This window comes from Coptis chinensis, chromosome 3, assembly GCF_015680905.1.
Source record: "Coptis chinensis isolate HL-2020 chromosome 3, ASM1568090v1, whole genome shotgun sequence".
Taxonomy (NCBI): Eukaryota; Viridiplantae; Streptophyta; class Magnoliopsida; order Ranunculales; family Ranunculaceae; genus Coptis; species Coptis chinensis.
The window spans coordinates 21241905-21266235 of record NC_141458.1 but is presented as its reverse complement, the minus strand read 5'-3'; the positions used below and the strand labels follow the sequence as shown (position 1 = coordinate 21266235).

At 37.8% G+C, this 24331-nt stretch overlaps 1 long non-coding RNA gene across 1 annotated transcript; it reads right to left on the bottom strand.

The window, feature by feature from the left end:
* Positions 1-16412: 16412 nt before the first annotated feature.
* On the bottom strand, positions 16413-18881 carry LOC147508579 (uncharacterized). Its single transcript, XR_015216386.1, has 3 exons — positions 18708-18881; positions 17889-18132; positions 16413-16771 (listed from the first exon to the last, which is right to left on the bottom strand). It is a non-coding gene; the product is annotated as an uncharacterized LOC147508579 (long non-coding RNA).
* Between the last annotated feature and the right edge of the window lie 5450 nt (positions 18882-24331).

Below are 24331 nucleotides of genomic sequence, written 5' to 3'. Positions count from 1 at the left end.
GGTGAGGAACGCTTGTTGAGGAACATTAGTTCTCCTTTTTATGGTGCACATATCTTTTAGAAATTTTGCATGTTTGGGCAATAGGTTTAGGGCATCGAGAAAAGGTAAGTTGATTGTCAAATTCTGAAAAGTTTCTCAAATTTCATCAAAATTCTCATTAGGTTTATTCTTTGTCAAGCGTGCAGGAAATGGTGCCTTAGGCCGAAATTTGGCATAGAGGTCCGCTTGCTCATTTCCTAATTTTTGAGATGTTGACTTTGTTGGATTTGGTGAATCCTCCGTAGGTTCATTATTGTAAATAGATTCATTAGAACCTTCAGATACCTTTGGTTGATCATCTGGCATACGTATTTGATTGTCTACAGTTTTGCCAGATCGAAAAGTAGTGATTGCGTGCACCTCACCTTGGTTTGGAGTACTTGTACTAGGTGCATTGGTGAGTTCAAAGGCAGTGTTTGCTTGCTTAGGGTTTGGAACTGCTTGTCCAGGAAACACGCCTTTCTGACTCTTTTCTTGCGCCAATTGTTGAAGTGATTGTTGGATAGACGTTAAAATTTGAGATTGTTGGTTCATGTAAGCTGAGAACGTCTCGCTTGTCTTATCCATAATGAGTGGCGTAGGCTGTGCAACAGGTACTAATTCACGATTATTACTGAGAAGTTGTTGATTATAGCTGGGATTTGGATTGGTTGGAACAAGGTTGCGGTTGGTTTGATAGTTAGCATTGGAATTATTTTGAAATTGATTTTGACTTTGTTGGTATTGCTGATTATTTCCTTGGTGCTATGGAACAAAGTTATTGGGTGGTCGAAGAGGCGGATTAGCGAAACCTGGAGGAACCATCTGTGGTGGAGGTGGGCACCAAGCGAAATTCGGATGTTGTCACCAAGGTGCATTAGGAATGTTGAATGCACATGCCTCTTCTGATGGTTGAGAAGGGGAGGCATATGACAAGGGACAATAAGCATCAGGATGTTCAGGACTGAGACAAAGCACACATGGGGATGTGTCAACATTCATGACCTGTTTTGGGAGTTGATTGTTTACTTGAACTGCAAGGGCATCTACTTTTTTAGTGAGAGATTCTATCAAAATTTTTAATTCGGGATTGGGTTTTACCTCAAAAATAGACGTAGCTTTTGTAAGAGTATCCTTAGATGACCTAGAAGAATCAGTGTTACCACAATGTGTACCTTTTTTCGCTTGTTTTTCTAGAGAAATATATGCTTCAGTAGCTCCTTTGTCCATGAAGCAACCGCCGTTCATTATATCAAGAGTTTCTTTTTGATGACCTGAAAGTCCATTAAATAATGAACAAACAAGGACAGCTTTGTCTAGTTGGTGATGAGGACATTCTAAAAGAAGATCAGTAAAGCGACTTCATGCTTCTGTAAAGGATTCATGAGGATTTTGACGAAAGAATTGAATTTTATGAAGCATTTCAGTAGTTTTCTTCTGAGTATAAAATTGAAGTATGAAAGCTTGCACAAGTTTATTCCATGTATCTATGGATTGTGGCTGTTGTCCTGCTAGCCAAATTGACGCTTTTTCCGCTAAAGTGAAAGGAAACAGCCGCAGCAAGAGTTGTTCCTTAGAGACAGCTGGATGGTGAAATGTTGTGGCCACTTGCTGAAGCCTACGAAGATGGTTGTACGGTTTTTCATGATCCAAACCATGATACACAGGTAACAAACTAAAAACGTTTGGCGGAATTCAAAAATCACCGACAATGTCCTCTAGTTTGATGCAGGAAGAAGGTCCTTCCTGTAATGTTGTATAGAAGTCCGAAAGGGGCATCTCAGCTGGTGGATTTTCGTCAGCGATAATGAATGATGGTGACGAATCTTTTTGATTTGGATTAATAGATGAAGAACTTTGTGGAGGTGAAAACTTACGCAAATGCTTATCGTATTTTCTCCAACGAGAAGTATGTTCAAATTGTTTAGTAGAACCAGACCTTAATCTCATGCAAGCATAAAATTAGATCTAATTGACAAAAGGAACTTATTATTTCTTGAATTTTATGATTATCTTCAAGCATTAGAGTTCAACAACGTAGGCTTAAGTTGCTGCTAACGTAGCAGTGAAGCTAGGAATACGTGTGCATAAACCAACAGCTAAGTCACAAGAGAGATATGAGGGAGGCTTGCCGTGCAAGCACGGTTCTAATTAAGTAACCTCAATCTTTCAAGTTTTCTATACACTGTTGAAATATGATTAAGATTTATGGAATTAAAGTTTATGCAAGGTCCTAATTAATATTTTTTATTTTTATTTTTTTTTATTTATTTATTTTTATTTATATTTATTTATTTTAAGATTTATGCAAGGGAGAAAGTATAAACATGCAAATACGACCTACTCATATAATACTAGATGCAGTAGCATGTAAAGATACTCTACTCATACGTATAGCAATACGAATAGGCAAAGTTATAACATCTATAAATACTTCGATACGTACAGGCAAATACACATCAGTAATACGTACATATAGGCAAATAGGTAGATATATATTTTGTATACGTATATCTACACTAACAGGCAAATTGTAATCACTCATACGTATCTAGATACATTAGCATGCGAAGATATTATACGTACGTGGATAGATACTACAATGTAAAAATGTAAACTAAACATGCAACGTATTATACCTAATCTAAAATACGACTCTTGTATTGTATAATAATTCGATTTCGTCAATACTCATTGAGATTGTGAGTGTCATATAGAAAGCAGCTTCACCCCGTAGGGTTTAGAAACAACTTACCCAACTCAGATTTTAACCCTCGTTGGAATGTTCTCCTCAAACAAGACCGTGTACTTATACGTAGAGAAATACTAAACATGCAACAATAGACACTTATACATATAGATAGATATAGCCATGCAGAACAGTACCATTTGTATGTATATATACATTAATATGCAATTCATAACCACTTAATCTCATATATATATTTATAGGCATATTAACATGATTCATGCATATTTCTAGCCTAATACGTAAATAATAATCCATAAACTAATACATAATAACTACATACATGGTATTCATGCCAAAATAGTATAAAATTTGGAACATGTAGCTTCCCGTAAGTCCGCCAAAGAAATGTAATAGACGTTTCAACCCATCGACATCTTTAATCCCAAAAGATATTTGAAGTATTTGTTACAGGTCCAGAGAGTTAGGCCTGGGAATGGAACAAGATTTATCAGTGGATGCTGGAGATGGAAAAGGAGCACCAACAGAGAATAGACACCCGCGGATGCGAGTTCCACTAGCGGACGCGTGTCTAGTATCGCGCACACGCGAGGATTCTTCCTCAGTCAGCCCAAATTTTCACAACAATCTTATTTTAGTGTATAGATTATGTTCTAGGTCCTAACTTTTTGTTCCTGTAAGTGCAACCAAAAGTTCAAACACGAATCAGTAGCGAAACGCGGGAAATTTTTTTTTTTTTTAAAAAAAATGATGAAAACGAAAAAATGATGGATAGGAATGAGAGTGGGGGTTTCCCCTTGGAGCAATTCCAGCTTGTAATGGAAGGTCTTTTGGTCCTTAAGATGGCAGCGGCGCCATTTTGGTGTTGTTGCTTTTGCGTAAGTTAGAGATTTGATTCTCTAATTGGACAAAGTGCAAAAACAAAGAATTTTCCTTACTCACGATATTCGTGTGTATAGCTTTGAGTAGGGATTTCGAACCATCCTAAGTCTAAGACAACTTACAACTTGTTTTTGCTCTTTTAGAAAACTAGTGAGTAAGTTTAAACTATGGATGAATTAATACTAACTACTTGGTTTCTTTTAATGCAAAAACTGAAAAACTTTAAGTTACGTAAACATAAAACTTCTACAAAGATAAAAGATTTACTTCTAGATAGGTTTGGAGAGTTAGTTCTCCTCATGTGAAAATGACCTCTATTGTATAATTTTAGGTTCTTACATCTTAACCTTCTTAGAACTCATAGACAACCCCTAATAAAGATTAACTTGATCCCTAACACTATGACTCATATCTAAGATCATATTGCTAGCATGTAGAACCAAAGCAATGACTTATCTCTAAGATCATCACTTTGATTCCTAACTAGACTCTACACCAACTACCATTTTGGGATAGGATGTAGGTCTAGTTGTTCTTCCTAAACAACTTACTAAAATCACATCACAAATGTTATCCCTCACATGAGCATCATTAACCCCCCACAAAGAGAAGGATTTAGCTCATGATCCTAGGGATATAAATGAAAGAAGCAAATAGACATGCAAAATGAGAAAGAATAAGAAGAAGAATAATAAAAGAACTCACTTGCATTAAGGAGTTTAGATTACATTTAGAACAAGAACATAAAGAGTTCTACCATTAAAACTATTACAAGTTTTTTCATAAAAAAAAAACTCAAAACTAAAACTAAAACTAAAACTACTTGTTTCTCCTACTAAGGAGCTAAAAAAATAATGCATGATAAAATAAAAGAAGTCAAGGGAGTAAATGAAGTGCATCCCCCCTTGTTTTGTTTTTTTTTTCCTTCCTAGAATTCTCCCCCTCATCCCACGTGAAAACACACACACACACACACACACACACACACACACACACACACACACACACACACACACACACACACATTTAATTCACTTTTATCCACCACATTAAAACAAAGTGACACCTTGCTTTTTTTTTACTATTAACACCTAATTTTATTAATTACATGCAAGGTGTCAATTTTGCATCAATAATTTGGCACTTTTGTCTTGACATGCTCCATGATTGATGACTCATCTCTTCTTGTGGGTCTGAAAGGTAGGTCAATGCGCTATGTCCATTGGTGGGTCCGGACGTCGATTTCTGCAATTTCTAGCCTAAGATAGAGCTAGTCATTTGGATCATCTGGGCATCTTACTTGCCGAAATCGGAGTACAAGTTAACGAGATATGAGCTCCGAAAGTTTACGCTTTCCTTTACATAGTCCCGTTTTAACTCGATTCTATCATGTTTGAGTCCCCAGCTTTGATCCGTCTTTGTTTAGTTTCACATGGCTGATTTAGAAGAATTCATATATACATCATTCCCCGTGCTTTAACGCAGGTTTAACCAATATTTTCATGTTTACTACAAAAACCTGCAAAAGTACGAAAATATATTTATTTCATGATTATTAAACACATAATTAACCAAATTTATGTCTCAATGGGGTTTAATATTACAGTTTTGGGTGCTTATCACTAGTAACGCTCCATCGACTAGTATTGTTCCTGCTAATCGAGCTATCGTGCCTGCTGATGATAAGCATGTGACTCCTGATGTTTGACCATTGCTTTTGCATTTCTTCTTCCTTAGTAAGGTTTCTTTAAATATTTCTCTAATTTTAGAGTAGTAAGTGGTTGTAAAACAGTAGAACTGGTTTCCTGGGCTTGCATGGGCAGTTCGCTTATTGAAATGGTTGGGGCTCAGCCCAGATACATTAAAAGCTAATACCCTGGGGAAACCTTGGCAGTTCGCTTTATCTATCGCTTTAGTTTTGAGATCTAGACGAACTGGTTTCCACTTAAGTGGTAGTTCGGTAGCTTTAAAGAATTGGTTTCCTGAGTGTGTTTAGGCACTTCGTATTTGCATTTATGACATGCATGTGTACTTTGATGTATGATCTTACTTTTGTCTGAATGCTTGTTGCATATACTTTCGTAGGAACTTGACCTAGAAATGTATGTCCCATTGTCTGGGAAGACATTAGATGCTATAAAGCGTTTGAGCTTGTTTGAGCGTACTGCTCAGGATGGCGTTATGACTATTCTCAAGAACGTTCTGCACGAAGTTGATCACAGAGTCCGATGTTATCCACTAGTGAGAAATGTTGGAGCTATGAAGCCTTTGAGCTCGAGTGAGCGTTTATTCATTCAGAACGTTTGAGCTTTGGAGAGCGTTTGAGTCCATTTGAATATTTTGCTCTTAGAGAGCGTTTTGTATTTAGTTGATCCTAGAAAAATAGGTCTCCAACTAGCGAGAAGTGTTAAAGCTAAGTAGCATGTGAGCTATGTAGCCCTGAGCTCAAGTGAGCATTTAGTCATTCAGAATGTTTGAGCTTTGGAAAGCGTTTGAGTTCGTTTGAATGTTTTGCTCTTAGAGAGCGTTTTGCACTTAGTTGACCCTAGAAATAGAGGTCTCCAACTAGCGGAAAATGTTAAGGCTAAGTAGCCTGTGAGCTATGTATCCCTGAGCTCGAGTGAGCATTTAGTCATTCGGAACGTTTGAGCTTTGGAGAGCATTTGAGTTCGTTTGAATGTTTTGCTCTTAGAAAGCGTTATGCACTTAGTTGGCCCTAGAAATATAGGTATCCAACTAGTGAGAAGTGTTAAGGCTAAGTAGCCTGTGAGCTATGTAGCCCTGAGTTTGAGTGAGCATTTTAATGTGGGGAACGTTTAAGCTCTGTAGAGCGTTTTAGTTCGTAGACTTGACAACATTGGGATATTGCAGCTCATTGATGCTGAATAAAACTATATGGATAATGCTAAGAGAAAGAATTCATGGAAATGGAACTTTTTATTGATAAAATTTCTTTAACAAGAAAGTATTCCAAGGACGTGGAAGTGCTTGTCCATCCTGGGTTTTGATCTAATATGCTCCAATGCCAACGACTCATTCCACTATCTAAGGGCCTTCCTAAGTTGGTGCCAGTTTTGAGTTATCCTTAATCTTTTTCAAGACTAGGTCACCTGGCTGGAAACTACGAGGGTTAACTCGCTTGTTGTATGTCTTCCGTAGAGTTTGTTGGTAGGATGCCACTCAAATGGCTGTTAGGTCTCGTCGTTTTTCAAGTAAGTCGACCTCACGAGCAAGAATGGCGTCGTTCTGTCCAGATTCGACGATCTCCGATCGAGTCGTTGTAATTGTTAGCTCAGTAGGGATGACGACCTCAGTATCGTAACATAGTGAGAACGGTGACTCGCCTGTTCTAGAACGAGTTGTTGTTCTATGAGCCCATAGGATGTTTTCTAGCTGCATTGGCCACTGGCTTTTGTTCTTTTCGATCTTTTTTTTCAAGTTTTCCAGAATTGCTTTGTTACTAGATTTCGCTTGACCGTTGCTCTGAGCGTATTGGAGAGTGGAGAATGCGTGAACGATCTTCCATTTGGCCAAAAAGTCTTTGACTGTTTTTCCTTTGAACTGAGAGCCATTGTTCATTACCAATGTGTGGGGGAGGCCAAATCTGGTAATAAAGTTTCTGACATTAGACTCTTTGACATGAGCCAAGGGAATCGCTTCCACCCATTTGGTGAAGTAGTTTGTTCTAGCTAGGACGAACTGAAAGCCTGTGCTTTTCTGTGGAATGAATGGACCCATGATGTCCAAGCCCCACATGTGAAATGGCCAAGGGCTAGCAATGTTGATCAGTTCACGAGCTGGTTGAATGATGTTGTGGCCAAATGTTTGGCACTTAATGCATTTGAGTACATATTTCTTGGCATTGATCTGCATTCATGGCCAAAAGTATCCTTGTGAGATCGCTTTGTGAGCTAGAGCGACCTCCTGCGTGGTTTCCACATTCTCCCTCATGGATTTTTGCGAAAATTGCCTGACCCTATTCTGGGCTTATGCACCTCAGATGGGGTCCTCCAATGGATTTTCTGAAAAGTTTGCCATTTACGAGGCAGTAGCAACCTTACTGATATTGAACTTGTCTGCCTTTGTGCGATCTGCTGGTGCCTTGTGGAGTTGGATATAATCTATGATAGATTGCATCCATGTTTGACTTATCTAAATACCAGAGAGTGGGCATAGGTCGGTAACTTCTAGGACGTGCTACTTTTGGTAAGCAGGTCGGTCAACTACTTCAATGAGTAGTTTCCTAGGGTCATAGTTCGGTGTTTGGGTCGCGAGGTAGGCCAAGCTGTCAGCATGGCGATTCTCTTCCCCTGTAGGAAATGTTGTATGACGACTCTTTTAAAAGACGATAATAATTGATCTACAACTTGAAGGTACTTAGAAAGGTTACCTTCATTGGTGATATACTCATGGGTGACCTGGGGAACTACCAATTGTGAATTGCTAAAATCCTTGAGCTCCTGCACATCCAGTTTTAACGCCATACAGAGTCCCATGATTAGGACTTCGTACTCCGCTTTATTGTTGGAGGTCGCAAAATTGATGCAAACTGACTTTTCTACCATAGAGCCATTTGGTGACACTAGGACTACTCCGACTCCACTGCCCCCTTAATTTCTAGCTCCATCCACAAATAGTGACCAAACCGACGGGTCTAGTTATTTAGAAGTCAGGGCGTTGTCTTCTGGTTCCCAGTTCAGGTCATCAACTGGGAAATCTGCTAAGAAATCAGCAACAACCTGACCCGGCCTTCTGAGAGGTTCTTGGGGTGGATTCAATGTGGTGTTCACCAAGGTCTTCTGCCCATTCTGCCATGCGAGTCGTCTTGTTGGCTTTAAGAAGTATTTTCTTTAGTGGAAGGTCGGTGAGCACTTTGATTGGGTGTGCTTGGAAGTAAGGCCTGAATTTTCTTGCTGAATAAAGTAGTGCTAGTACTGCCTTTTCAATGTGGGAGTAGTTTTTTTCGTCTGGCAACAATGTTTTGCTGGTGAAGTAGATCGGTTTCTCTGCGTTCTGTTCCTCTTTGAAGAGAATTGAACTGATAGCGAAGTCAGAAACAACTAGGTACAGCCCCAGCGTTTCACCATCAATCGGTTTTGCCATCACCGGTGGTGTTGTCAAATAGTCCTTGAGAGTATAGAATGCTTGGTGGCATTGGACATTCCATGAGAATTGCTCACCTTTCTTAAGGATTTGTAAGAAAGGTCGGCACTTGTCTAATACTCTCGATATAAATCGGTTTAGGGCGGCCACCAATCCTGACAATTTCTGTATTTGCTGCTTTGTTTTTGGGTTCGGCATATCCAAGAACGCTCAAATCTGATCTGGGTTCGCTTCTATCCATTGTTGAGATACTTGATACCCCAGAAATTTCCCGGAGGATATGCCAAAGAGGCATTTCTCTGGGTTGAGCTTCATCTGAGTTCGCCTGAGTTTGGAGAACGCTTGTTTGAGATGATCTAAGTGATCTTCAGATTTCTTGCTTTTTACAACCATGTCGTCTATGTAGACTTCTATGGTGTCTCCTAACATGTCTTGGAACATTTCGGTGACCAATCGTTGGTAGGTTGCTCCAACATTCTTTAGACCGAATGGGAGGACATTGTAACAGTAGATGCCCTGTTATGTTACGAACGATGTTTTCTCCTGGCCTTCTTCTGCTAGTGGGATTTGGTTGTAGCCATTGTAGGCGTCCATGAATGACATGAGTTCGTGGCCAACGGTTTGGTCTACAAGTTGGTCGATTCTTGGTAAGGGGAAGCCATTTTTAGGGGTTTCTTGGCTGACATTGGTGAAGTAGATACATAGGCGAACTATGACGTTCTTTTTTGAGACTGCTACTATGTTAGCAATCCATTCAGGGTATTTCACTTCTCTAATGAAGCCTACTTTTTTTAGATTGTCGATCTCGTTGTTTATTGCTTTTTTGAACCTAAGAGATAGTTTCCTAGGCTGTTGGCAAACTAGCTTAACATTAGGGTTAACATTTAACTTACGACATGCAATATTGGGATCAATTCCAGGCACATCGATATGCGACCAAGCAAAAACATTTTTATTTAATGATAAAAAGCTTACAAGTTGTGCCTTGAGAGTAAGATCAAAGTTAGCTCCTACATAAACGAACATAGGGTCGCCCTCAGTTCCTAGGTTGACTTTTTCCTTCATCTCGGTCTGAGTAGCGGTTTCAGTGGGCTGAGTGACCTCTAGGGTCTTGGTCTCTTGCGGTGTCTCTTTCACTTGAAGGGGTGGGGCGACCTCTGGGGTCTGGACTTTGGGAGGGACGTTTTTGACCGAGCCCCCAGTGTTCTCTTTAGTGAGGTCGCTTCAGGGGGTATTGGTCAAGGTCTTGACCTCAGAGATGAAGTCTTCTGCCAGCTTGGTTTTGGCGATCTCGCCTTTGTTTTTGAGTGAAGCCCTAGTGGGCTTGCTAATTGAGTGGATCTGATTACAGTTGTGAGCGTCGAGCTGGTTGCTGCGGAGCTCCATCATACATTTGGGGCTGGGGAAATGCAACACTTGTTGAAGTGTTGATGGGACAACTTGCATCTTGTGTATCCAACGACGTCCTAGTATAGCAGTATAGGACGAGTTGACATTCAGAATGTTGAAGCGTGTGTTGATGTTGACTTTGTCTTCATGTGATCCCACCGAGACAGGTAGAATGATGTCACCTATTGGATCAGCTTGTGATCCATTGAAGCGATAGAGGGGGGCTATTGGATCGACCATACCTAATTTGGGCAAGTTTATCTCCTTCAGCGTTCGATAGAATAGGATATCGCACGAACTACCTGGATCGATCAGGACACGTTTGACAGTCTAGTCGCTGATTTTGACGTGGACTACCAATGCATCATTATGTGGGAGGCACACCTTGTTAAGGTCGGCATCAGTGAAGGTGATGTCTCCTGAGCTGTGCCCATTTGTGCGTGGGATGGGGGCCGCTTGTGAGGAGAATTGGTAAACTTCCTGGAGGGCGCTTACTCGTCTCCTTTTCTCTTTAGAGGACGTGACCGAGTCATCTTGGAAGATAATCATGTTGATAGTTCTGTTGGTGTCTCTGTCAGAGGAGTGCTGGCGATGCTCATGACACGATCACTCATTTGAACGTCCTCTTGCATGAGAACGAGTTCTGCTGCTTTGGCTTGGTGGAGTTCGGCTTCGCTCTCTGTGAGCCATAAGTTTGTGATGCAGGTCGCCATCGGTATATCAGTATAATGTTTGATATGCCCTACCTCGATGAGGTCTTGAAGGTAGTACTTTATCCCCCGACATTCGTTGGTCTCATGACACTTTGCTTTATGGAAAGCGCAGTACGACTTCCCTGGTTTGTCCTCTGGTCGCTTTACCTCAGGTCGGTAATAGGCCGTGTTTTTTATTTTCTCCAGTATGTAACTTGGAGATCTTGTAAGCACAACAAACTCTCTTTTGGTTTGGTTTCGGGTGCTGGTCTGCTGATCCTGTTGCATGGTTCGCTTGTTGGAAGATGGGGCGTTATCTGAGATTGTAGCGACCCCGCCTGCTGCCCTCAACCGTTCTTTCTTGAGGCCTTCAGCAAGCTTGATGTACTTCTCCACGCGTGCGTATAGTTCGGCCAGCGTTTCTGGGTGCTCTTTCATCAGCAATCTGGATAGATCAGTGTTTTTTCTAATCACGTTGGTGAAGGCCACTGTGGCGAACGACTCCTTGATGCCGCTCTCCATGGACAGTAGCTTTGTCCTAAAACGTCCCAGGAAGGTACGAATTGGTTTGTCCCTCTTCTGAGACAATTGGAAGAGTGAATTGAGGTCGGCTGTCTTACGTCTGTTGTGGACGTACTAGCTTGCGAACTGGTCAAAGAGCTTTTCGAAGCTGTCTATGGAGTTTGGTCCTAGCAAGTAGAACCAATCGGAGCTCCGTCTTTTAAGCTTGCTGGGAACAAGCGACACTGCAGGTGGTCGAACTCCTACGCACTGTAGAATGCAAGGCTCTGAATGTAGCGAGCTACATGCTGACCAGGGCACGTGTTGCTGTCGTACATTGAGAACCGAGACTGAATAAAATCTTGGGGGGAGGGTTTATTGAGTACCTCGAGCGTGAACGGGGATGCCTAGTATGTCTTCAACATCTTTTGGATGACCTAAGTGGCATCCTTCTTCCCAGTGCTTTGTTTGTTCCACTGGGAAAGGCTATCGATCTGTTGGTTGACCTCATTGATCCCGTCCTCAGCAGTAACCCCGTTTGGGCTATGGGACTTGACTTGGGTTTTGAGAGCGGCGTTTTCCTATCGGAGCTAGATGATGCTACCGTTCATGTCTTCCATCTGGGTAGCCATAATCTTCAGTTGATCTTGGAGGCTTTCCATGCTTAGTGGGCTTAAAAATTGGCGATTCTAAGAAGATGGTTGGAAGTAATGTAAATTTTGAGTAGATGAATTTTCAAGAAATTCGATCCACAGACGGCGCCAATGTAAAGATTATGTTTCGTCTAACCTTACAGGTGTAGGTAATTTGGGGGAGATAGAATGGTTGATTAGGTTTGACCGAGTTCGTGTAGACGAATTGCCTACGTATCAAGTTCTCTCTTTCTAGCGGGGGGGGGGACTTGAATCAGGTCAGACGTAGTTCCTCATCCTCTTTATATAGGCAAGGGGTTGCACCTCCTGCTCTCGCGCGTCAGGTCAGATCCAGGTTTTCAAGTCACTCCCGAGCCATGATGGCGAGTTATTGTGAAGCGTGCCTGAAGCTTCGGTCTTGATGGTAGTAATAAAGACATACGTTACTGACCATTGAGATTAGTGAGAGTCTGGGAGATCGCTACCATGAAAGGTCGGTCGTGTGTAGCGAGTCACTATGAAGCGAGCTCGTGTGACAAAAACTTCAGGTCGGTTGACTACTGATTAGTCAGATCGATCGCCATAGTTGAGTCACTATGAAGCGAGCTACGAGGACGAGGATCGTGGGTCGATCTGCATTCATGTTTGTGCTAGACATGTGCTTGATATTCATTGGATGCGAATATTACTCCCTCACAATATGCATATTTTTCCTATTGTTTTGACGTAGTTCATGATTTCAGAATTGTTATTTTGATTTCGTTCTGATATTTCAAAAACTGAAATATTCGACGGAATTCCATGGTTTCATTTGTAATCACAAACTATATTGTTTAGAAATTTTAATAGTATCAAGTATCAATATTCAACCCCCTTTAACTGTGAGAGTATTTTTTTGAATCACTTTTCTGCAAGCTAAACCTGAACGCCCCAAAACCTGAGGATGTTACTAGTGTTTTGGATTTATTTGACTCCTGTATCTCTGAGGAGGAAAATAAAGTTTTTGTTGAGTGTCTTGATGAAGAAGAAATCAGGAGAGTTGTGAAAAAGATGGGGAGTTTCAAAGCACCTGGTCCTGATGGCTTACCGGCCAACTCTTTTTTACTAGAAGTTTTGGCACATAGTGGGAAAGGATTTGGTGGAAGTGGTACAATCCTTTTTCAGAACTGGGCACTTTGGCAAGTATATAAACCAAACTTTCTTTGCCCTTATCCCAAAAAAAAACTCTTCACTTTCTTTCACTTCCCATTTTAAACCTATTAGCCTCTCTAATGTTTCATACAAGGTGATTTCTAAAATCCTAGCTAATATGCTTAATAACTTTTTCCCTAGCTTTATCTCACCTAACCAATGAGCTTTTGCACCTAAAAGATTTATTGGGGACAATGTAGGAGTTGTGCATGAAGTCATTTACAAGATCAAAAAAAGCAAAGAAGTGCAAATATATGGACTTTTTGCTTTAAAACTTGACATGTCTAAGGCATATGACTATGACAGGGTTGATTGTGATTTTTTGCTTGCTATTATCTCTAAGCTAGGCTTTTGCACCAAATTTGTGGAGCTTATTAAGTTTTGTATCACCACTGTGTGGTACAACATCATGCTAAATGGCTCTCCTTGAAAACCCTGGTTCCTCAAAGAGGCCTTAGTAAGGAGACTCTCTGTTTCCTTACCTTTTCATTCTCCTATCTGAAGCTCTATCTAGGATGTTCTACCAAACTGAAGCCAACAAGTTAATCACTGGAGTCAAAGTTGCCAGAAATGCATCTAGAATAGCAGTGTTAAACTCCATAATTGAGGGTCAGGCCAACCCCCCCTAATGTGTGTTGAGGGACGGGTCAAGTAGGGTCATGACATAAATACGCAAGTCCTTACCCGCCTCACTTTTGAGGGTCAAATGAGGATCGGGCTGGGGACGGTCGAATTATACATTACTAATTTACTTAATTTTTTGGTGGTTTTAATTTTTTTTTTATTATATTTTTGATTATGTATATCAATTTCAATTAAAGATATAAAACTTATTCTTATACCTTTAGAAAATGAGATATAGAGATGGTGGAAGAGATGAGAGTCTTACACATTCAATACTTAACCATGTTACTACGTTAGAATTGCTCAAAAATAATAATAATAAAATAATAATAAATAAATAAATAAATAATTGCATGTTAATTTTGCCTTTATATGACCTCTTTCATTTAATTACAAAAAATGTATATGTTATGTTATAATCTACTCCTTATTGAATACTAATGGTAGTGCAAAAAAATTGATATAACCTAAATAATTAAGTTAGAAAATATATATGTAATGTAAAATAACAAAAAAAAAAAGTGCCGACTAGCAAAGTCGGTAAAACCTTTGGGTGATAATACCAGAGGTTTAGGGCTCGAACCCCACCAGCATCAAAAAGTTACTAATCTTATTTAAAACAGATTTGTCAATAAAAAAAATGAGGGCCAAATGAGGCTAGCGAGGGCCTAATGAGAGCCGGGCTCATGTTCCAGAACCTTTGCCCCTAATAGACATGAGCATCGGGCCGGCCCGCTCCTCAAATCTATGAGTGCCAATTTTTTAGGGCTTTTGCAAGCATTTTTGAGGGCCAAGTCAGACCGGGTTGAGAGCCTAATTATCACCACTAATCTGGAATCACCCACATGCTCTATGGCAGATGATCTTATCATATGGTACTCGCTATGGGCACCTTCCATTTTATGTTGGGCCGACCAAAAAAAAAAAATTATTACAAATTTATCATTGACTTAAAAAACATAATTTGTATTAGGCAAACCCTGGCAACTATATCAAGTTATTTGTTGCCAACCTGTTCTTTCTCTTCTCTTCTCCCCCAGCCCCTCTACATTCCTAATCCCTAATAAAAATCCACGAGATACACATAAAAACGTTCAAGAACAGAGGCGAAGTGTGGAAGCTGACAGAGTCAATTAAACTCCTAGCTACCGAATTTCCAAGTAGGGAAACGCGAGAAACAGTGAATACTAAGATTTACATTACGAAGTTAGTCCTGATCAGTTATTCAAGACAAATTAGGTATACAATAAAGTACATTGGAAAAATGACATGAAAAAACATTACCCATCAATAAGAACAATATAGCCAATACGTTGGTTGATAAGATTTGTTAACGTGTTAAGAGAATTGTTATTTCCTCCGACATAAACCATAACAAGAACAAGGCAGCTGCTTCGGCAAACAAAGGTGGCCAGGCATCTTGTTCTCACGTTCACAACTGTATGACATGTTATTTTATAGTTTTAGTAACAATTGAAAGTGTCTCAGTCTTCCCTATATTCCTTTTGACTGTCATCAGTGGATTTTAACGTTCTATTGAATGAATGATCATGGCTAAAAAGTCCAGCGAAATAATTTTGAAAATTGTTCACTAATTCGGCTTTAAATCAGTTAAGAAATAACAGATTAGCTAAAGGTCCACATAACCGCAAACACCACAAGTGGAGTCACATAAATCTTTCAGCGTAATATAGCTACACAGTATTACTTGCAACCTAAGCTACAAAGAATAACCAGTTCCTGTTTCTTTTGACAATTTCTGAGTTTTTTCTGCAGCAGTGCGGTCATCCCGTTTGCCAACAGCATAGAGGATGCACACTACTTTGAATGCGTCAGTCCTTGAAATTTTAGTTGCGTGCCTATGTCAAGGATGACGAATTGAGGCTTCCCCTGATCTGACGAAACGAGGATGTTTATAGCAAGTCCCAAAATATCGATATCGATGAATATATCGGTGTACTCAAAACCGATATATATCAGATATATCTATTTTTTTAGTGACCAGTTCAAACTATTTAAAATATCGGATATATCAGATATATTGGAAATATGATATCGGAAATATCGAAAATATATTGGAAATATCGGATTTATATTAAAAAATAGTAAAAAAAATCAACCGATATATATCATAAATATCGATTATATTGGCTATATAAAATTTTATATCGGAAATTCCGATATATATCGGGAAAAAAAGAATTCTATATTCAGTAAATATATATCGAAAATATCGATATCGGTATACTAAAATATCGATATATATCAACAATATATCAGATATATCAGCGATATTTTGGTCCATGGTTTATAGGACTCATGTTTATATTGACAAGCCTACCACTCTAAAAATACATATATACAAATATTTTAAACGGACAGACAGCCTTAAGAAAGTCACAGGCATAAATAAGAAGTTTTTACATCTCCCAAGTCTTCAACGTTAAGTTCCAAAAATGTTACTTGCAAATTTGTGATCAAGGAACACATAAATGTAATAACTAGTTCAGCACACTTCCCGGTATAGTCATTTAACTCTAAGCCGCACCGTCAAATGGCAAACCTAGTTAAGAAATAGTTTCCATCTTGATGCGTGGAACCCCGGGATTCCACTGCACGTTGCATTCTTGCTATTAACAGAAGCATTTACAACTTTTACGATTTCAGTACTACATCACAAAACAAATAATAATAATAATAATATTATTATTATTATTAATTAATTAATTAAATTAAATTAAAATAAAATACTAAAGCGATTCCGTTAGCCACGAATACAAACAATTTTAAAATTATGTGAAAATGTGCAAGTTCTAAGTACAAAATACAAACTATAAGCATAGCATCACTGTCCAACCTACGTAAGTGCTGAGCAAGAGAGAGATGCTAATCGAGGGCATAATAGGATATTTGCTCCCTCTCATTCCGCCCGTTGGTACCACCGCGATACACCGTCTCGTTTGAGTAAAAGACAACAGTAGTTGCATTGCTCTATACTGGGAATGAAGACGAACAATCTGTTGCCAACCCTACAAAAAAGATACAAGAATAACAGTAGTTGCATGATGAAAGTAAAAGGGCACTGTGTGCACAATATATACGGTCAGGCTACCCTGACAACCTTAAAAAACATCCCTAATCAACTTCCCTACCTAAAATGGGCCTACACAATGAGTTAGGGGCTAATTAGATGCATCCAATGATAGATGACAGCTAAAATACGTGCAGAATATTCAACAAACCATCTATTATATGGCACCGAAAAAGTAACAATTAAGAAGCAACATATTCTCAAGAAATCTTGCTGGTAAAGATCCACGAGATACACACAGAAATTGTTGAAGAAGAGAAGAACGGAGTGTAAATTCCCAAGTAGAAATGGCAAGAAGCAAATGATAATTCAAAGGAAAAGTGACCAAGTCTATTATCACTTTACAAAGTTTCTTACTGACAAAGGTAGGACACACAGTCGTCCAAAGCATCCATTCAGGACATACTAGGAATTTTTGAAACCATAAATGAACAAACAATGAAAATTATAAGATAAAAGAGGAAAAGGAGGTAGTTTCCATGTAAGTGGCGATTAAGCTGTATTTTCAAATGAGTATGTAAAAAATATTGAATAGAGGGATATATTAGACTCTAACTGGCAAAGAATAAATATTATCTATAAGAAAATCAATATGAACAATATAACCAATACTTCTGTTGGTAAGATAAATATTAAGATGGAGGGAGAATTGACGTTTCCTCTAACACATAACCTCATTCATAACATGGACAAGGTTGATGCACTAGAAAGGTGGGCGTGGATCTTTTTCTCGTTTTTAAAATTGTATCATACAATCTCTTGATAGTTTTAGTTTTGGTTTTGGTTTTAGTTTAAGGAGTGTCTCTTCTCTATTTTCCTTTCACTCTCATCAATTCATTTCATCATTCTATTGAATGAAGGATCATATATGGAAAATGTTTTTTCATTACATCATTATATGAATTTTAAATAAAGTAAGAAACAACAGATTACCTAGAGGTCCACATAACCGCAAACCCCAGCAGGAGAGGCACTCAAATCTCCCAGCATAACACAGTTACAGAGTTTATTACTTGCATAATTTAACCCAAACTATGAAGAGTTGATCACATTACCTCAATGAAGGCATCACGATACAGAGACTCCCGTTTCTTTGACAATTTCAGAGTTTCTTCTGCAGCAATGCGACCATCCCGTCTGCCAACAGCCATGATGAGTTGCATTAAAGTAAATGCTTTAGTACTTGAAGTTTTAGATGTCATTCCTACATCAAGGATGACGAAACGAGGCTTCCCCTTATCTGTTGAAAAGAGGATATTTCTAGGACTCGTGTTCATATATATTGAGAAACATGTCCCACTGCACACATGAAATGCATTAATATTGTAAATGACACACACACACACACAAATAACTACTTATCATATCTCTCATGTCAAATGCAGATCATCTACCGTGAAGTTTAAAGCTTTTCTTGCAAATTATACATAGGAGGTTGGGATCAAGGAACACGGGAGAGTGATACCCAATTTAGCACACTTTTTCTAATATTTCCCATCCAATGCAGTCCAACAACCGGATATCTTTGAGGTGATGCCAATATAGTTATAGTTATAGTTATAGTATATAAAGGTTTGAAGGTTTGACAATGCGAACTGCCTAGAAGCGCTAATATAAGATGACTTAGTAAAACCATGCTGTTTGCTCATTGTGATGACTAAGCAAATAAAATCATGCAATTGCTAGCTTTCATACAATCACTAGGAACACGACCTGGTTCTAAACGAGTACGAGTCATTAATTTGATTCGTGATTTCATAACACTTCACCACTTCATACAAACTTAACAGTTCATACAATTCAATGACATAAAAAATTTAAAAACTACAATGCATCAAAGTATAGAATATTTAATGAAAAAAAAAAAAACTCACTTTAAAATTGGTGTTGAAGCGTGTAATTGGAGGATGCAGACAAGAGAACTCGATTTTTTCAGTGCAATTTGAGAATGTTGGAGAATGCGGTCTGAAATGAGGTGCAATGTGGTGGTAATGTGGTGGTGTAACGGAGGTTGGAGATGAAGGTAACTGCCTTTCTCGGTTTCTCGTTCTTTTGTGGGCTGTGCCTAAGGCTGAGTCCAATGGCTCCCTATCCCTTTAAAAGTAGAGCTAAAGTCAACATATTTTATTCTCTATATTATTTTTCTATGTATATATACAAAGGATTCTACTCTCTATCTCTATTTTTTTTCTTTTTCTATTCTTTTTCTATCTCTATTTTTCTCTCTACATATAGAAGAAAAATAGAAATAGAAAGTAATCCTCTCACTATATATATACATAAAAAATAATTAATAATAAAATATGTTGATTTTTAAATTTATTTTTGATTTTTTAGTTCTACTTTATCGACTTTAATACTACTTTTAAAGGGATAGGGAGGCTGAGTCCAATGACTCCAAGTCAGGCTAAGTTGGACCCAAGTACAAACCCCAAAATTGGACCAAGTTGGGCCGGGGTCTGCCTAACTCAAAAAGGGGTCTGTCAGGACTCTATAATATTTGGTAAGATTAATTTGACTGAGATTTATAAAACAAAGTCCATCCTGAAACTTTACTGTTCTATCACTGGACAAGTGGTAAATGCAGAAAAAAACGACCTTTTTCACTGAGGGTACCCATCACAAATTCCAGAAACTTATAAGACAAGCCTTTAAAGACAAATACTTGGGTTCCCCTGTCCTCTTGACCAAAATCCAAACTCCATGACTTCAATTTTCTTCTGGATAAGGTTAATGTCCTATGGCAACTTGGGCGGACTACCCTCATAAAATCAGTGGCCCAAGCCGGCCCTACCAGTGTATACTATGTCCTCGTTTCACATCTCTCAGGCTATTACATCTAAGGCTAGTTTTGAACATCTGGCTACGCCACTCTGCCACAATTTGCACCGACCAGTGTTTTCAAAAAAATTCTTAATACATTTTTAACTCCTACAACATAACAAATATAAAAATAATATAAAAACAATTATTTTGTAATTGAAGATGCAAAATAAGGACAAAATCGTCCAATAGTTTGTATTGAGAGAGACAACTCAATCAAGAAAGTTCGCTCAAGCCATCAATAAAATAAGTTTTTTTTTTTACTTTTTAGCCCCTAAATAAAACAACTATTATATTTGTATTTAGCTGACTCTTTTGTATTTTAAGATAGAAACTGGGAGTACAATCGTCTGAATTGGTGCGAACGGAATTTTCCACGGCTCACTTGCATGCGCCTCATTAGAGGGTAAGAAAGAGAAAGATGGATAAGATGTGTAGGAATTTTTGCATCTTCTGTGGTGCTAGTGTGGAAACTGATATCAACCTGTTTTTTGATCGTCCTTGGACTGCTAGGATCTGTTTCTGTTCTAGGCTGGGCTTGAGAGTGGACAATGAAGCTTTTGATGCTTCCAGTTGGTTTAAGTTCTTTTCTAACATGGAGTCTACTGATGATAACCTCTCTTCTTATGCTTTTTGTTTGCTTCAGAACATATGGTGGCACAGGAATGAGGTTAGGTTTAAACATGCTACCCCTAACATGCAGGTGGTTCTGAACAAAACATTCTCAACATGGAGTGATTGGATTTCTGTTGAGCCACACTATAGTATTAATACTATTAGTAAACATGTTGTGGAAATGGAATGGGGAGTTCAATTTTCTTTCATTGTCTCTGTTTTCAAGCCCACTACATATATGGTTTAGTTTCTTTAGATTAAGAATTCAACATTAAGTTTGTTCTTGTGTTGAAGAACTATGAAGGTTGTGTTTCTCACCGAATTGAAAATCTTCATCTAAACTACTTAGTCCTTTCTATTAGTTGAATAATAACTGCGAATATAACATTAAGTATGTCAATTTAATTTGAGCACTCAAAGACGCATCTAAAGTCAATTTCCGAATATAACGAACATTTTGAGCAATTTGAATATTCCAATGTCTTCCCATTGATTGATTCTTCAGGCTTCAACCAATATAGAGAAAACGAAAAATCAACTGACAAGGAGGAAAAATGGGTTGAGCGCCCAGACAATCACAATTTCACAACTTATAATAGACAATAGTCTATATAGGTATAGGAGAAGATGCAACAAGTTAAGATCAAGCTTTCATGAAAAATGCTACTCATGGAAAATCCGAATCCTCAAGAGGAATACTAGACATCTTACTGTACTCCATGTCCTCCTCGACCACTACCTGTTCCCCATGGCTTTCTTTAAGCTCAAAGTAGAACACTGTGTACGCCATCATACTCAGTATCTTCACCAAAATGGTGAAATTCACTGTGACACCATACGCAATCAAGATCTGAGTTGTTACCGTTTGTTGATTCTTGTTTATCATAGAGAAAAGAATACCGGGAATATAAAGTATCATAACAAGAAAGGTCAGAACAAGCCCAACAACCTTTCTTCCTTTAACAAGTTTTTCAGCTTTTCCAAGTGCTTGCAGTCCATAACAATCTTCCAATACTGACATTACAAGACTCAACATCCAAACTAAAGATAGGTAGAGATTAAGGAAAATAACGGGGAGAAATACAAGGATTCCAACCGCAACTACAATCATCGATCCCCTTCCAAGTATCAAAACAAAACATAGAGGTAGAATCAATAGAGTGAAGCCTGCAATACATAGGGAAATATAGAGCCAAGTGATCACTGGCCTAGTCCATATTTTTTTTATTCCGAAACATAGGTCCGTGAGTGTCAAGCTCTTCCCTAAGTAAGACATGGCTGATACATAAATCGTAGCCACCATAGAAAACAATGAGACCACTGTCATGAGGAGCAAGAAAACCATTTCTACTAAGATAAGAAGAATGGCGTCTTCTTTGATTTTGAATAGTAGTTTGAGGTATACGCTGCTTTTAGGATCCATGCTAACGAAGGGGAGTACTTTCATTAACAAATCATTGGAGAGGTACTTGAAGGAGGTAATGGTGGCTAAGAATAGGAGGGAGTCAAGGATCATGGTGGAAAGAATGATGAAGAGGAAGATCTTTTTATTCCTGCGAGGAAGTTTGAAGACTTCCTTTACAATTTCCATCACACCTTGAAGCTCAGAAGAGTAGATATTGGTCATTTTTTCTTGATATCTCTTTGATTATTATGTCGGTGCATTGTCACTGAATGAAGCCTTATACACTAGATTTCCAGACCCGTTCAACGAACGGAGACCGTTTTTATATAATTTTTTAATTTTATTATTATGTATCAAAATTTTTACTTCCAGACTACTATATTGAAACTCGGATTTTATAGATATTTAATTTGTGGTTCTCATAAAACGGAGATCTCATCATTAATTCGTTGCCAAGTTCATAATAAATTTGCTGATGTACATGGAATAGTGTCCTCAAGGTGTATATATTCATAGGGACCTCAAGGTGAATTTTTTTTTGGATTCTAGTGTCCTCCTTATTATCCCTTGTTTTGTTCTTGTGATCCTCCCTTTCGCAAACTTGATTAGTAGGAACAGAGTTAGACATCTTTTCCATTATTTGGTTATTGTAGCCGGAGAATCTGCTACTTGATTCTAACGGAGCTCTTAAAGTCTCAGATTTTGGACTAAGTGCATTGTCTCAGCAAGTTCGAGTGAGTGTGGTGGCATCTATTTCATTTTTTTTTTGCTTGTTAGTAAATATGAAAGTTATGCGTAATAGAAGTTTATACCAAACAATTAATCATATTTTTGTAGTCTTACTTATCTACTACTGTAGATGCCATGAATGGTTAAGTTTCTTTAGTCAAATATTGTTTTAGTCCAATTGTTTAAGATACTTAAGAGACAAAATGGGTTAAGTTGTATATGTGCATGTGTTGGGGACTTTGGTGTTATCTTTATCCTAATTTATGTTTTGGCTGAATTGAATATTTTATGTTTGATTTGACAGGTTTAATAGTGGACCTGCATCAGGAGTAATATTTCAGATTATGGATTTGGAAGACAACTGTGTGGCTTTGCAAACATAAAATGGATAGCAAAGTCCAATGCTGAAGCACATATGCTAGCTTTGGATATTGTTAAGAAATACTAACTGCTATTTTGTTAGTTTTAAAAAGTTGGTGTTAGTTTTTATGTTTTTGGAGGGCACTTTTTTATGTTTTGAAATGTAATATATCTTGATATTTTACAAGTTTGAAAAAAACTTATACCATGGCATATGCTTATATTATTGGATATAGCTTGGTTACTGGTAAAGTATATGGAAAATTGTTTGCTCAAGATCTTTGAAGACGAAACAGATAAAAGAGCACTATTCTTGATCTTTATGCATTATTTTAGGCCCATATATATTTCTAAATATTTTTTTTTTTTTTTTAATTATTGGGAGATGATGTTCGGAATCCTCAAGTATGCGCTGTTTGACCCACTTAACTACTCGTTATAAGATTTATTTTTTCAATGCTTCCTCCAATAAATTTGGATTAATGTTCGTCTATTTTTAGGTTCATTCGTTTCAGGCATGAACTTCAATGAAATCAGAATACTTATTTTGTAATGCTGCAGTTCGAATAGCATATTAACTACAAATATATTTCAAAACAATATTATTTTGCAAATGAAATTAATGCATATCTAAAATTTAAAATAAGCTAGCGTTTAACAGAAAAAATACTATGTGACCAACATAATAAAATTTTGGTATTCAAGTATTAATCCTCATGGTTTTCTTTCTTTATTATGGAACTCTCCATGCCCTTTATTCTTTTAATTTTTTCTTCGAGATAATATATTTTATCTTTGTTGTGTTTATCATCAACCAAATAATCTAGCATAATATTTTTGAGGATGTCGAGTTGATTCTGTTTCTCTTCAACTTCTATTCTTTTCTTCATAAGTTATTTGAAATTGAAGTCTTCAATTTCTATATCACGTTCATCCTTTATAAACTGTATTGCGTGAAAAGCTATTGAATTCTTTGCTTTTGCAGCAGAATATGTAGTGCTTCCATCAATTTCTTTAACTATGATGTCTTCATTGTTAAAGAATAAGTCTTTCGGTACCTTTAATGTTACAATGCTTTTGAATTGTCCGCTTTCTAATTTTGTGTTGTAGACCGGATCTTGTTGAATGTTAAGTCCTGTTTCTAGGATTTCCTTTAACAATTTTTTTTTACATAAGCTATAATTTTCATACGCCATTATCTGCAATAGACATAATAAAATGAAATCAATAAATAATTGTAAATAATGGAGAAGAGGAAGAAAATAGGCTACTTGGTTTTTGATATGTGTAGTTCAATTTTTTTTTTTAGGTTAATAGATTATGTTTTACTAAGTGATTGGAAGTTCACTTTTTGTAGGATTATAGTTTTGTATATATCTTAAATTTTGATATTTTGGAACAGCGAGCTTCTCATTTTTTGCAGCCTCCACTCTATTAGGACTCACGATTATAACACGTGTTGGGTTATTTGAAATGTGAATTTTGAGTTTTATGGTGTGGGCACGTGCAAAACATGTGAGGTGTAGTTGTGGCATTTTGAAAGGGCATAACACCAGACACATCATA